Genomic DNA, 15152 nt, shown 5'->3' with positions numbered 1-15152 from the left:
GGCTACCTCACCAACCCAAAATGATGGTTAGACTTCTAAGTATATATGTTTTCAATTTTTAGTGTTAATTAAATTGTCTTAACCAACCTGCATTTTATATCTATTATTTTAAATTTCAACTGATAGAAAGAATACAGTATTTTAATTGGATAATAAAAATTCTAATGAGCTAGAATAATCAATCAAAGGGAGATGACCACTCTGAACAGAAATTAAAAATTTCCTATCATAACTTACTACCAAATACTTCCACATAAAAATTGGACATAGCTTTATCCTAGAAGTGCTGACTAATGCCTTCAGCAACCTCAGAAAGCAACACCGGCAATTCTGCCAAAATATTGTAAGTGTATTTAGGAGCTTGTTTAACTTGGTTATAATTTTTTATGCTGGGCCAATACAAGAAATTTAAGCAACTTCATTATGACTACAGGGCGAGAACATACTGCAGTGGTTACTTAGAGCTTCAATATACATATACAGGAATAATACATTCCAACACAGATTTTTTGTTTTTATTTATCACATCCATGCAGTCTAACTTTTAAAGAAAGGTTCCAAAACAGTACAAACATTAAGTTGTTTTGTTTTTTTTTTTCCTCTCTGGTGAACTTTTCTTCCTACTTGTTACTAATATATTTTTCCTGTATATAGCTACTTTAATACTTACAAATGAGGCAACAAAGAATGTCAATTTGACACTTAATGATCCACACAGAAATCACTGACACTCTGCCAAAGAATTAATTAAAATTACAGTCACGTAATAATGACACCAACAATAAATACTCATATACAGGTAACAAATTAACTCATTAATTCAGCCAGTACACAGTAGTAAAGAACTATATGGAAATAACAAAAATTTTATATCTGCTTTAAATGCTAGCTCTGTTTTTCACACTGATTTTCCTTCCTTGGTTGTTCAAAATTATTACACTTTAATGGGATATTAAATTTATATTTATTGAAGAATCTGAAATAAATTGCTTGGAACCTTCCTAAGAACACTTCAAGAAGATTCACAGATATATTAATGTCCTGCCTTACTCATGAAAACAAAAGTCGCAAAGTTAAAGCACAGGAGGTGTATGTTTTCATGTATACGTGTGTGCACACATACACATATACATGTATGTGATGTATACGTATATATGTGTATTTTTTAATTTCTGATTAGCAATAATTTTCAGCTTTTATATGTCAAATTATGGTCCTGTGCTGCAGTACTGTATACGCAAAACTCCATCACAAGGAAGCAGTAGGTCATCCCAAGAGATGTCCTTTCAGGCTGCTGTGTCTATGTCAGAAATAAACCCCATCAATCCATTCTTGCATTCAGGAAGGCCCTGTGCATCTACTTTCTATCCAGTACCATATATTAATACCTTATTTTATTGCTTTATGGTGGCTTCTCTGACATAATTTCAAGAAACAGAAATGTTGTTCTCTCAACAGAGCCTTGCCCATGTTTTCACTAAGTTCTGCAGGTAACTTGCTGCTCACAGCCCACTGGTGACAATACATGCTGCCAAAATGAGACTATCACTCCCAAGTCCATACAATACCTGGAAAATTTATTAGCTGAACATTTTAATCCTCTAGAGTTTTAATTAAAACAGATCTTGCAAGCATTGAGATACTAGGTGCTTTATATTTACTGATACGATCTTTGGTAGGAGGAACTTAATCAGGGATTCATCTATAATACACTGTAGGATCATTCCTGTATTAGCAAACGCCATGGCATACTCCCAAGTCACCAGTCAAGAATCAACTTGGTACTTATCAATTTGGTAGAACAGGTTCATCACAAGAACTGGAAAGTATACAAACAGCAGCAATGTACCAACATCCCCTGGGTTTTGTTCTGACAAAACGTTTTATAGTATGATCACAAAATATAACAAGGGCTTTCAAAAGAAAATGAAAATTAGGTTCTGTTTAAAATTGCAGTTACTTTGGCTGCCTTGACTGTATCTTTATATAATAAAAATATATCTTAGCCTATATAATAACAATATCATAATCTTTTTAATACCAACATCACCATTTCATTGGCATTAATGAAATGATCATACCTTCAATTCATTAACTTATATATCCTGTGTCCCACAATAGCTTCATTCTTTGCAGAAAGTGCAAAGACTTTGAAGTTAGGGATTACAGAGGAACTAGTATAGTTATCTTTTTGTTTGTTTGTTTGTTTTTAATTTTATTTTCCTGTGCACCTTAGTCAGTAGCTAGCTTATCAGCTACAACATAAAGTATATTCTTTTACCACAATTTTTTACTCACATCTAATAAGCCATTTTACCCTACATACATCCAATACTATATATGTGTACGATAAAACCAGAAATGATGTTTGGGGCCATGATTTTTTGCTGTTTTCCTGAAAAAATAATTCTAAAACTAATGTATTTCCAAGAAAAGAAAAACCAACAAACAAACAAACAAAAAAAAAACAACTATATCAAAGAGGATAAAGAGCAACTTGCAGGCTATTGGTCAAATTTTCTATTTATCGGTAAGGCTAAAACAATTTGTGTAAGTTGTGGAATTTGCTAGTGAGTTCTCTTTAAGTGTTCTCCTGATGGAAGTGATGTAAGGGGAAATTTAACAACAAGAAAGATGTCTTGTTTCCATAGCAGGGGGAGGGAACCAGTGAGCCACGACAGGCTGATAGACTTCAGCATAATTTGCTATTTCAGGTGAAGGGAACCAATGAGCTGGGATAGGACTTAACATAATATTGTGCCATAGTAGCAGAAAGGGACCATTAAAGCCAAGATGGGCCTTGGTATAATTTTTGCTAACCCTGCGAAAATACATTTGGCATTACTGGTGGTGAGACAAGAACTAACCAAACTGCTGATTTAGCATAACTATAAGGCCTGAGAATATCTATAAACTGCAGCGGAACTGCTGAACTAACAAATGGCTGATTTAACACAATAAATAGCACATAGGAAAAATAATGCAGTAACAGCATAGTTAAGACAGCTGCAGAATGAGGAGAAAAGGAACTATTTGAAAGCAATACTGCCTTTGGAATATAGAATTTGAAATTCTATATGGAATATTGAAAAAAAGATATGAAAGTCTGTTTCAGAGTTTCCCAGAGAAACAGCAGGCCAAGGACACAATGACCAGACACCTCTGCACTGGGGAAATCACTCAGCAGAAACAATGAACTACCAGCCTGGAAAACTGAGGAAGAATGGAAGGCCATCAGGCCATGGATTCCTGAGGGGATAAAAGACACCTGAGAAAACCACCAAGGTGGCATTTACCGAAGCAGGTCAGCACTAAAAAACCCCAGCAGATACGAATACACTGCTAGGAAAGCAAACACCATCCCCCGGAGCCCTTAGCATGCCAGCCGGGACACCAGCCCAGACTGAGGAGCCACAGAGGTGCCCCATGGCCACCACAGGCTGGAGGCCCCCGGGTTTGGGAATGCTCATCATAACCGTGACACTGTGCTGCTAGTAGTTTGGTGACTGTATTGGGTAGTTTGTTACAGCTGTCCACTGTCATTATCGTCTACAGTTAAAGACTATTTACCATCCACTGCCACTCTTGTAATTACCTCAGTATCCTAATTGTCTATTGTTATTGATTACTTATGGCTATCCATCTCACAGATACACATTACTAAACCACAGTTGTATTTGGTACTACTATACTTAAATTTATATAAGCTATTAATCAATACAAGATTTAAAGAGCTGTCCTACATACTTCATGTAGTTACACGTTATTCACTTTGTAACACGTTGTCAACTCCCCTCTTTCTCCACTAACAAACCATTATGTGAAATCATTCGGCACTGCATATAGAAACTACCTCAGTCAGACGCACTTCAAAAAAAAAAAAAAAAAAAGATAAATTCCTAATTCCTAGCTAAATAAGTTGTGATCAAAATTAGAGCTAATGTAGAATACACAGAAATACAAAGAAGAGAGTAACACAAAAATTGTGTCCTTGCTGGCCTATCGACAGAGACGATAACGAACCCTGCATGTACGAGTAGCAGATTAGACTTCACGATCTTTTTCAAAGACTGACCTTCTCTTCATCCTGCTCCCTCTGTCCTCGTTTCTTCAGAAAACAATGACTTCCATCATGCAGAAGCAAGGCCGTCACCAATGTAAGGATCCCACACCTCAACACCTGGGCTGGCTGCATGTGGTCAGCGGCCTCTGTGAGGGGAGAGGCCTGGGATGCCCAGGCCTGTCCCCATGGATTCTGCAGCGCCTGTACCTCAGGGCAACCCCGGTCCTGTCAGCCATTTTTGTCGCCATTTTTAACTATCCTAACCTATCCTAATTTCTAATGTGTTAATTTAATTTTCCCTGAGTTGAGTCTGTTTTGAGTGTGTCAGTAGATCTCCTTGTCTTGACCCACGAGATTTTTTTCCCCTCTGAACCTTTGAGGAGAGGAAGTCAGATGGTGGCTGGGTGGGTGTCTCGTCACAGTCCAAAGCCGAATGACCACAACAAAAGTTGCAGAGTTGTATTAAGGCTGTAGTACAGTGCCTTGCCAAGGAAAGGGCACATATGGCTTGCATGAGTCTTAGACATCATTTGGAGTCATATAACCTATGCTATTATAACAACTAACTTTCATTCACTGGTATTCAAAAAAATCCATCAAATCTTATAACTAAAAGAAGGAAACACTATATTTTCACACTCAGTAAATTATACTGTGAAAGTGTGACTAACTTTTCTGGAATAAATCCTCTGAACTATTGGACTACTTTTTCCACATTTGCACATCAATTTTCTCCAGGACAGGAAATTTCAGAACTACATTAAAGATAACTCACAGGCTTTTTATAGTCTGGCACTTGAGATAGTTGCATAACAGTAAGTAAAATTGACATAAAGACACAATGCATGTGTTTAGAGGAGCTGACAGAGAAAATACAAGTTTTCTGCCATGCCTTGGTCTCTTTCGCTAAATCTGTTTACAGCCTCTGTCATGATGAACTAACAGGGAAAAAGAGTACAAGAAACTGAGTTGTGGTTTGTTTGTTTCTTCTTATCATACACTTACTTTGTTTCACTAGCCAAACCATCTTGCCTTGAAGCTGTTCACATATGACCAAATTCTCAGTAAGCAGTATGTTAGTCATTGTAACTGGTAAGCCATAGGCCCAAGCTGTTCTTACAGCCATGATAAGCAAGGCATCAGGTGATGCTTCTAGGAAACCAACAATTTGTTTAGCCTGTTATAAACTTTTTTTTTTTTTCCCCTCACTGAATGTTATTGGTGAGTGTCTATGGATGAGACATGAAGTAGGGCATTCTGTTCAACAGTAGAAGCAGTATCTTATGGCCATGGGAATCAGTCCATTGATTGCCTCCCTCCAGAGCGCTAAGTGAGAACTTGAAGTTCATTAAAACTGTAGCTTTGACTAGGTTGGCTGGAAATTACAATACAGGGCTTATATAATGTATTCCTCTAATGTATATTTTACTTATCATAGATTATGAATGAATAGAAGCATGATTCTACATAAAGGGATGGAAGGTAAATGTCAGCAGATGATAATATTCTCTGTATCAACATAACTTCTCATATTGACTCTGTAGACCCTTCCCTTGAGGCCAGATCTGGCAGGCTGTGATTTATGAAACAGTTTAAGGTGTATATTTGATAACCAGCTATCCTAATTAGTTTAGTCATTATCAGTCTTCTTGATCATTTTGGTTCCATTCCAATCTCTATTGATGTCTATTAGAAGGCTCTGTTATTATCAAGGGAAAGCAGATCATATTTCAACCTCTCTAACTTGCTTTTGGTAGCTGAGATTGGATCATCATAAAGAAGTGGAAAGTTCTCAGCTCTAGAAAAAAACAAGGACACCGATTTTGGCCCTTTTTTTTCTTTTTCTAGGCAGCCTGAAGTGCTCAGAATATGAAAAAGTGGCTCATGCAACAAACTTTCTGGTCATCTGCCAATTTATCACAGCACTCACATTCAAGGATAGTAGTAGGATAGGTTTGAATTCAAGTTGCTAATATATTTCCTCAACCTGACAATTTTATTCCAGTTTCTGTAAATAAAACTAATAAATTATATAAGATATTCTTCATTTAATTTATTATTAGTTAGGCTTCATTGTGCCTCTACTGTATTTTTAAATAATCTCTATCTTTTCATGTCACTTTTTAATTTTTATATTAGTTTTTATTCTCCCACCAGATGCAGATACAAACTATTTGATGTTGCTAAGCTCATACACTGCCATTGTTATTATTATCAGTATTAGTAATGGAATCATTATCATTCTCATCACTAAAAGCTAGCTTATTATCTGATAAGTCAAAATTTCCTCCCAAAGATTTTGAGGTATTTGATTTTCCCTCATTTGTATTCTCAGAAATCATTTCTTCCTCACTTGCTGGAGATGAAAATGCACCTTCGGTAAGTAAGCTGGCATTCTGCTCATTATGCAGCTTTGATTATTAATTTTTCTTTTCTCCTTTGCAGAACAGAAAGTGAAGAATAATTGTGTTTTCAACTGGTTTGTGGCTCCCAAGAGAGTTCCTTTCAAAAACAGCTACTAGGGGCTAAGTTGTGATTACGTGGACTTGAGACAACTATTAATCACATCCATGGAGTAGATAAGACTGATAGTTGAACCACGGCATTGTCTGGTGGACAGGTTCTTGGGGAATAAACTTTGGGAGAAATTTCAGATTATGATACCAGTGACAAGCAGGCCTTTCACAGGTGCAAAAGATGAAATAACAGTTCCCTCCTTTCTCACCTCATTTTCTCACCCATATTGACCTGGCCACAGCCTAGCCTGAACTCTAATTAGCTAATTGAGTTGCAATATCTCAGACAAGGCTTTCAGTGTTTACTTTTACTTTACAAATGGTCGGATATTTCCTATTCTGTTGCCTTAATTCTGCAGACACGTGCTAAAATTTGTCCCACTATAGAGTAGTTCTTCTTGATCATCACTAGTCAACTGCTCTAGCATAGAATATTGACCATCTTCATATCTCTCTGCAAGATGAGGTCACAGCTTTCTTACATTATGTATTATTTAGTCTCCCTTATATTTCTCTGTGACACTATAGAGAGAGTCAAATTTTCTTTTCAGAACTGTTTGATATGGGAACCTTTTTCTGTTCTTTAAGGCACACAACTCTCCTCTTATGAAATGCTACTTCATTATATAAATGGGGTCAGTGACAAAATTCTTCAATGAGAAGGCATTAGGCAGAGCTCTCTCTCACAATTTTATGTATAGAACTCACCATTTTCTCCAGTGTACTGAGCAAATACTAGTTAGTATTCCATTCAGCTACCCCTTCAGAGGAGAAATCCAGATTGGTGCCATGCTTGAAAGCTTTACATTTTGCTTCTTCTAGGAAACAAACAAATATTTTAAATATCTGGAATATTTTTACAGATATTATAGTCCATTTCTCAATTAGGAAAAAGTGTGGCTTTAAAATGTCACACAAGTATTTTGCCTACAACAGAAATGTCAGTATTATAAAGTAAACCTGTTAAAAGCAAATATAATGTATGGAAAGAAAATTAATCAGTTTCAATGCCACTGGAACCATAGCCTGAGCAGAAAGATTGCAACCAAGTCAGGAAAATTTTTAAAGATACAGGACAAATATGTTTCATTATCACTACATTGACAGCACAGACCCTGAAAATGGCATTGGATTTTGTTTAATGGGAAGGTATATTTTCTTTACGTTTTGCTATAAGTTGCAGCCTGGTCAAGGTTTGCAATATTACATTAAGCATGCACAAACGGTGGCAGCATAACTGCAAATTTATGCCTGCTTTAGAAAGAAAAATGCAAGACAGACTGCATTTAGAATTTTATATATCTTGGTTAATTTCCAATGGAGCTGCAATAGATTACTGTTTTTCATGAAACAAATCATACTTCATATATACATACAACTTATGTATCTTTCAGTGCTGATCAACCTGCAGATTACACTATACTTGCATGAAAACAGTGAGAAACAGAAAAAGAAATGAAAACAGATAGGAAGTTATTTTCTTTAGTTCCTTCTCTCATCTTAGTTTTCTGGCTGTTCCTCTTCATTTGTGTCAAAGGGTAGGGAACCAGAATGATAACAAGAAAAACAAAACAAAACAACAACAAAAAAAACAACAACTAACAAACAGATAACAACTTGCATTTACTTAATATCAAGCCTGAAAAATGCTGCATGAAATATGTACTTATTTGCCATGGGAAGCAACTACTATTATAAAATCAGCATTAATGTCCAGATTTAACTGTCAATATTTGGAAAATTCAATTTAATCTGAGGTTTTCCCAAAAGAGCTTCAGGAAAGGCACTGGTTGTATACAGGGCAGCACCTAGAGAAGCTGAATGCTGATGGATTCCCCAGGGTCTCACAGGCAGCTGCTGCTGCCCAGTGTTGGTTGTTTTGCCTTGGAGCTGACAGTCTAGCAGAGAATGAAGTTTGTTGTAGACCACAAGCCAGTTCTTCACTGCAACTTGGTAATGCCTAACTGATGCTTACTTAGCTGATATTTTATTTCCCAGTGACATTTATTGCACATTTCGATTCTTGTGAAATCAGCAAATATTTAATGTGACAAACCAGTTTCAAGATGAAATTAAGCACAGAAAAAGCAGTGATGTGATTTACCATTACATACAAAAAAAGATTGGGGAAATTAACTAAACAACTAATTTTCCCTTTTGTTTTATCTCAGCTAGACCAAAATGTATTGCCAATGTTTCTGCTTAGGTTGTGATTATAGAATGCAAAAGGTTCTTACCTGCATGCTCTCACAGCTTGGATTAAAGCATGCAAAAATGCCTTATTTGTTAATGACTGTTTTCCTTAAGATTGATTGAAGAGTTGTTTAAAATACTGAATTTAAAGACCCTTGAGACTGATATCTTTCCAGGAAAAAAATAATATTTTTTCAGAAATCTGTTCAGTAAAGAAACAATGTTAGAAAATGTCAACTATTCCTCTTCTCTTGACAGTGGCAATTTGCGACTAACAGAAGACATTCACAAGGATTTTAGTTGTGGGTTGTTCTTTTTGCTGGTGCAACATGAGAGTTTTTTGAGTTAGATATCTGATTCAGATATTGTATGGAACAGCACTTAAAAAAACAGATGGAGGTTTTGTTACTGTTATTGAACATACCACGGGGAAGACTAACGCAAACACAAGATAAAAATTCTGAAGTAGTCACAGAAGACTTTGCTCTGTTTTATTACATATAACTGTATCATGGACATGGGTCTATTAACTTTTTGGAGAAATGATGAAAAATACTATACCTTACTGAAGTGAGATCATAAGTTATGTAAGATAGGCTTGTTTGACTATTTACAGCGAGGAAGATGGTCTCACATAGACTTGTGGGATAACTGCATGTCAAAACATGTAGTCAACTAGCAAAACTGTAAAAAAAAACAAACATATGTTATGCAAAGATAGTAAACAAATCGTAAGAGTTAATAATTTTGCGCTCAAAATAGGTACTGTAATACAGCCATGATGAGCATAGCACAGAAACATAAACACAGCAAAAATGTATTATTCTCCCTCTGAAAGAACCATAGCAGCTCAAATTGCGAGTATTCACACATTTAGGCTCATGATTTTTCTTTTGGGCACCAGAGTTTTCTTTATTGCTTTCCTTAGGCTCCCTCCTCACAGAACTGTGACACTGAACTCTACATTCCCAGGTGGTGGCATTTAAATGGGTACTTCTCCCAGTCTGACAGCCTCTTCACACGGGTATCTGGGTTTGGCACTCATGCCATGCTGCTCCTGCTGGGGCTCTGCCTTTGATGGCAGAATGCAAAAGACACCTTCCTGGTGATTTTAAAAGTATCAGTAGGTTGCACAGTCCATCCTGGTTTTATATTGAATAGAACAGTGAACTAGAAATCTTGGAGGGCTTTGTTCTGAGTTCTTGTGAATGGCTCTGGGCATTGCACTTCAGACTTAATTTCTCTAAATGTATAATGGAACAATAACACTTACTGCATGTGATAGAGCACTTACCTAACCCAACAGCCATAATAGCTCTTTGTAGCCTTCCAGCTGCTCCAGATATTGTGCCCCTGTGCGATTCCTTCTGCTTTGACATAATGCTCCATAAGTTTCAGACTTTCAAGTATCACCTATAGATTCAACTACATTTAGTTTTTAAATAGCTTTTCTGTCCTTCATTTACAGTGGAAAAAAAAAAAAAAGAAAAGAAAAAAGTTTGCTATCATGTAACATTGAACACGTGTTAGAATTACCAGGAGATAAATGGACTTTGATTTTCAAATGTGTATTAATGGGTCAATATTCTCCTTTCTTGCCATATACATATCTCATAAATTATAACGTCATTACACTTGCAGAATGAATTTGACCTTATCTACTGAGCACCATGTTTTAGTATTAATAGTTTTTGTTCTTAACAGCAATTGGGAAATACAGACAGACATGGTGAATGATATATTCCTATCTATACAGCATGACTCTAATGGCTCTACTCATTCAAAAATGCAGTATGTAAAAGGGCGATAGTAACAATTTATTTCTTTATTATTATTTCTTTTAACACTGAATACACGTACTTAGTGCTGGAATTTTATAAATTTAATATTGACATGCAAAACTGCTTTCCTCTATGCTTTTAAAATGGTAGAAAATGCTTGAATTGGAATAATTATGCATCTCTGGATGAAGGTGATGAGTGCAGCAATTTGCTTATTTTCACTTTTTTTTTTTTTTTTAATATATATATATAAAGTAAATACATAGCTAAGTCCAAATAAGAAAATGCATCAAGTTAAAGGGTGGTGTATGGGTAGTTTTTCAAGATGTGCAATGTCTTCAACTCTAAACAAACAGGATTCGGGTCTAAAATTCTATTATTGTGAAATACCGCAAATAAACTTGGCAAGAGGGTGACTTTATACAATATTTATACTGGGAAGAAAGGGAACAATGGAATGGATAAGAAGGAACTGGTCCAGAATGCAGAAACACCTATGCTAAAGCAATACAGCACCAGGATATCCCTGGGCACTGACAAAAAGAATACCACAAGGAAAGGAATGGGAATACTTTATGCTGGAGAAATTCATCATGAGATAATCATGAAATGTAACTGGACAATACTACAGAAATGCTTTATTGGACAAAATCAGTGGAACTTTATCAGGAAAAAAAAAAAAGATTCAAACTATTTAACAATATAATACTTCATCTGTATGGATGAGAAATAGAAAAACAATAATGGAAAGTGTCATTAGGATCATGTCAAGCCATGACGTCCTTGAAACCAGGTAGTAATCACTAAGTAACCATGCTAACTCTCGGAGCCACTGGCTTTCTCTGCCTTTAGGATTGTTATGCATATAGGTAATGAGACTATCATGATTTGCAGGGGAAAAAAAAATCCAGTATTTTTAACAATTTGGTTCTGGGTCATTTTCCAAATTCTCTCTGAGATAAGTTGGCCCCAGTCCACTCTTTGCTCAGCCCTGAGGAGCTGGGTGAGGTTCCCATCTGTGTTTTCCTCTTGAACAACTCACATGGATACACTGGAATTTTGCACAGTTCATCCACATGACATTTGGTCAATGCTGCCTAACATGGGAGAGTTTTCTAGGGTGAATTACTACATTCCAGACATCAGTCTTTTACAACCATGAAGAGGCTATCACAGTAGCTATATCAGAAGAAGTTACATTTTTTCTAACTAGAACAAACATGTTTTAATACAAATGCGTTTATATGGTCAGAGAAACATGATGGTTATTTTGCTAGGTTTGGATATGTCATGAGTGTTGGGTGTGGTTATGTCTGCTTTCTATGTGGCTATTTATTCAAAACCTGCTGCTGCAAGTCCACAAATTAAATGGGTTTAATAAGAGTGGACTCCTTGTTCTGAGTTCATGCTTTACTTGTTAAACTCTTTTTTTTTTTTGTGTGTGTGGATGGTGTTGAGTGTAGACTAGGTACCTAGTTGGAATGTTGCCCAAATAATTATTAAAATAATTATCTAAAGAATAAGCAAATGTGAATTTATATTAAAAAAAATAATAATAATAAAATAAAATAGCTGGTGCTCCTTATGCGAACTGTGATAGAAGAAAATACCATTATGTGCCTTGAGCTGATATATTTCTGTTTTATGCTACTGCCTAAAGCACAATCACAGAGCAAAGAAATGAGAAATTTTAAAGGCTACTGAACACTGGAGATGTGAAATCAGCACCAGGTTATTTAGCACAGGTTCTTAGAATGATATGTAGGGGAGATGCACTGCTCAAGGACTCTCCAGCACACACTTATAATTGTAATGTTTGATGGGCCACTATGTAATACAACTGCCTGAAATATAAAAAGCCAAAAGAAAATAAAGGCCCCCTGAACTCCCCTAAAGCAACCTCCCATAATTTCTCTTGCAACTCGTTTCTTTTCTAATGTATCATTATGTTTTACTTGTATCTGTTTCCAGGTTCACTGATATAAAATGCTGATCACAGACATTTTCACAATTACACTTTTCCATCTCTATTTATTAAAAATGAATAGAACTTCAAAAGGCTTAACGTATTATTAAACACCCTCCATTTTTATCAGTTTCAGTGAATGATAATGGCATTTGGTCACTCTCAGACCTGCAAACTGAGTTGAGATTTCTACCAAATGGAATCAAGTTCAACCTTGACATTTTGCTTCAGTTTGCTTCATTTTAAAATAAATGCGTAGACACTTGAATTTCACTGTGCCCTCTGGACACTTAAGCACACACACAATTCTAAATTACTTCAAGGCATCTGCCTTACTTTATCTTAATCATGGCATTGTTTCCTCTTAATATAATTGTTCCACAACAAATGTTATCAGTGCTGCACTAAAACTTCACGGGGAAAGTTTGGCCCTCTTCTATGAGCAAAGGCTTAGCAAATATCTCAGGACAGAGTGCTAAGACCATCGACACATTGAAGGGAAATGAGATGGTCTTGTATTTGATATGATTTAGAAAAGAGTGACCTGTTCTCAAGATGCTGCTATCAAGGAGACTCTAGCAGACAAAAGGTCCATTGAAGTGAAATTCTAATAGTAACACAGGGAGAAACATCAGCTGTAAATCAAGGATGGTGTTTAGTTCAGCTTGTTAAAAGGCTCAGACTAGCCTGAAATTCCAAGTCATCTTGACAGATTTATAATGATATGAATGGATACAGAGCCTGACCTGCCATCTTTGGCAGAGTCAAATTTGCCATCCAATAAAATATTCAGGCAGGTAATTTTCAACTTCAAATGTCCATCTCCCCTCTTTCAGTCAAATTCTTCCCTGATGCTATGAAATCCAGAGTGATTCCACTGACTTGTACAGGCTTTTCCCATTTACTCTGTAGTCAGTGGAGTGACTGTAGATTTAAATCAGTGTAATTGGAAGTAAAAGTTGGCTTTTTAAGTCTACTTCTATTTTTAAAGTCTTCTCTGTCAAGTTTCATGAGGTCAGATGTGAAGATGAATTTGTTGTTTAAGCTTTTTTCTCCTGCAGGCAAAAAGCTTAATCATTTTTTTTCTACTGACCTTGTCTTGTCTAAAGATGAGTCAATGAATCAAGTTATGAATGATATATCATGAATAAATGATTTATGCCTGGTCAGATCAAATATGATATATTACTTAGGTCCTTGAGTATTATTGCATATAAAGATTTATCCAAAGTGTCATACAATTGGTCAGGGAGAGAATTCCTGAGCCTTCATATGTCCTCTTGGAAAAAAAAAAAAAAAAAAAAAAAGAAAAAGAAAAAAAAAAAGTAAGTAACTGTTCTCTGATGAGAGAAATTTGTCTTGGCAAAAATCTCTCTCTCTGACAAAGGCTTAGGAAGGATGGTCAAGCAGGTATAGCTCTCTGCTGGAATGCAGGAGGTTCCAGATATGCCTGCCTTCCTGATACTTTGCAAACTCCCTTCACATCTGTCCCACCCAATAGGTGTTGTGACACCGATCACCTTAGAGGCTGCTGTGATTAAACAACATAGCAATTTCTTTTCATGCATTTAAAAGAGTAATTTTTTTCCTTATTTATTTGCTGGTCCAACAGCTTTTTGTCTTAGCGCCTTTACCATATGGATTATTCATTATTTGAAGCAGATTAATATATTCTGAAAATGATGTTTTCTCAGAAATATTAATAGATAAAAGAAAAGTTGGTAAGTATAATTATTCTGACAATAAATTGTTCCCCTCACCCTAAAAAGCCAACACAACCAGCAGGAGCTGATGGACACTTCTTCATTGCACATGGATGGTGAGGGTCTCATGGAAATAAGTTTTTGCAGTTTACAAAGTTGCACAGTGTAGAGTCAGTGCCTTGGATGGCCAGCAAAGTAACTGAGGCAGAATCCTGCCAATCTAAAAATGCACAGTAGGAGGTGCATTACTTCTTTGCTTTGTTAGATGGAAAGAAAAAAAAAAGCCACGATGGTGCAACCAGCCACTATAAATTTTTCTCCCTAAATCTAATGATAAAACATCACTGGTGTTTGCCATGGAACATCAAGCTAAATTCCTCATATATTAATAAAAATGTTACACGCCACAAATTTATGTATTGGATTTTTGTACTGTAAAAAGAATTATTTAAAAAGCTGCATTTTTATTTAAACTGCTGCTTTCCCTGCTATTTTATAATAGTGAGTGATAATGAAGTTGTCATTTTACATATAGGATAATAAATTGTCTTGCTATGAATACAAGGCTATTACTCACTCATAGGGCCCTGATTATGTTAAGCTAGGAGAGCATGACAAGCACTTTATGAATGGCAGAGTCCTGAAAGTGAACTCAGTCAGTGTTCATTATAGGGTCATTCTGCTAGAATCTGAAATGCGATCTTCATGCGTGGGGGTATGATCTAATTTTTCTTGCTCACTGTGTAAGTAACATCTGCATATCAAGGTCCCCCATCACGGTTCTGCACCTTCATTTTAGATAACACAGTGATCTTTCACTTCAGGAAATGCAGTGACACATGACATATGTGGAAACTTACTCAGCTAATTTGGCCATCTTTCATATGTAGTCCCACGCTGACAAACACCTGCCTGTCACACAGGCTAGAC

Source organism: Anas platyrhynchos, chromosome 9 (assembly GCF_047663525.1).
Source record: "Anas platyrhynchos isolate ZD024472 breed Pekin duck chromosome 9, IASCAAS_PekinDuck_T2T, whole genome shotgun sequence".
Classification (NCBI taxonomy): Eukaryota; Metazoa; Chordata; class Aves; order Anseriformes; family Anatidae; genus Anas; species Anas platyrhynchos.
Note: the sequence above shows the minus strand (reverse complement) of the source record.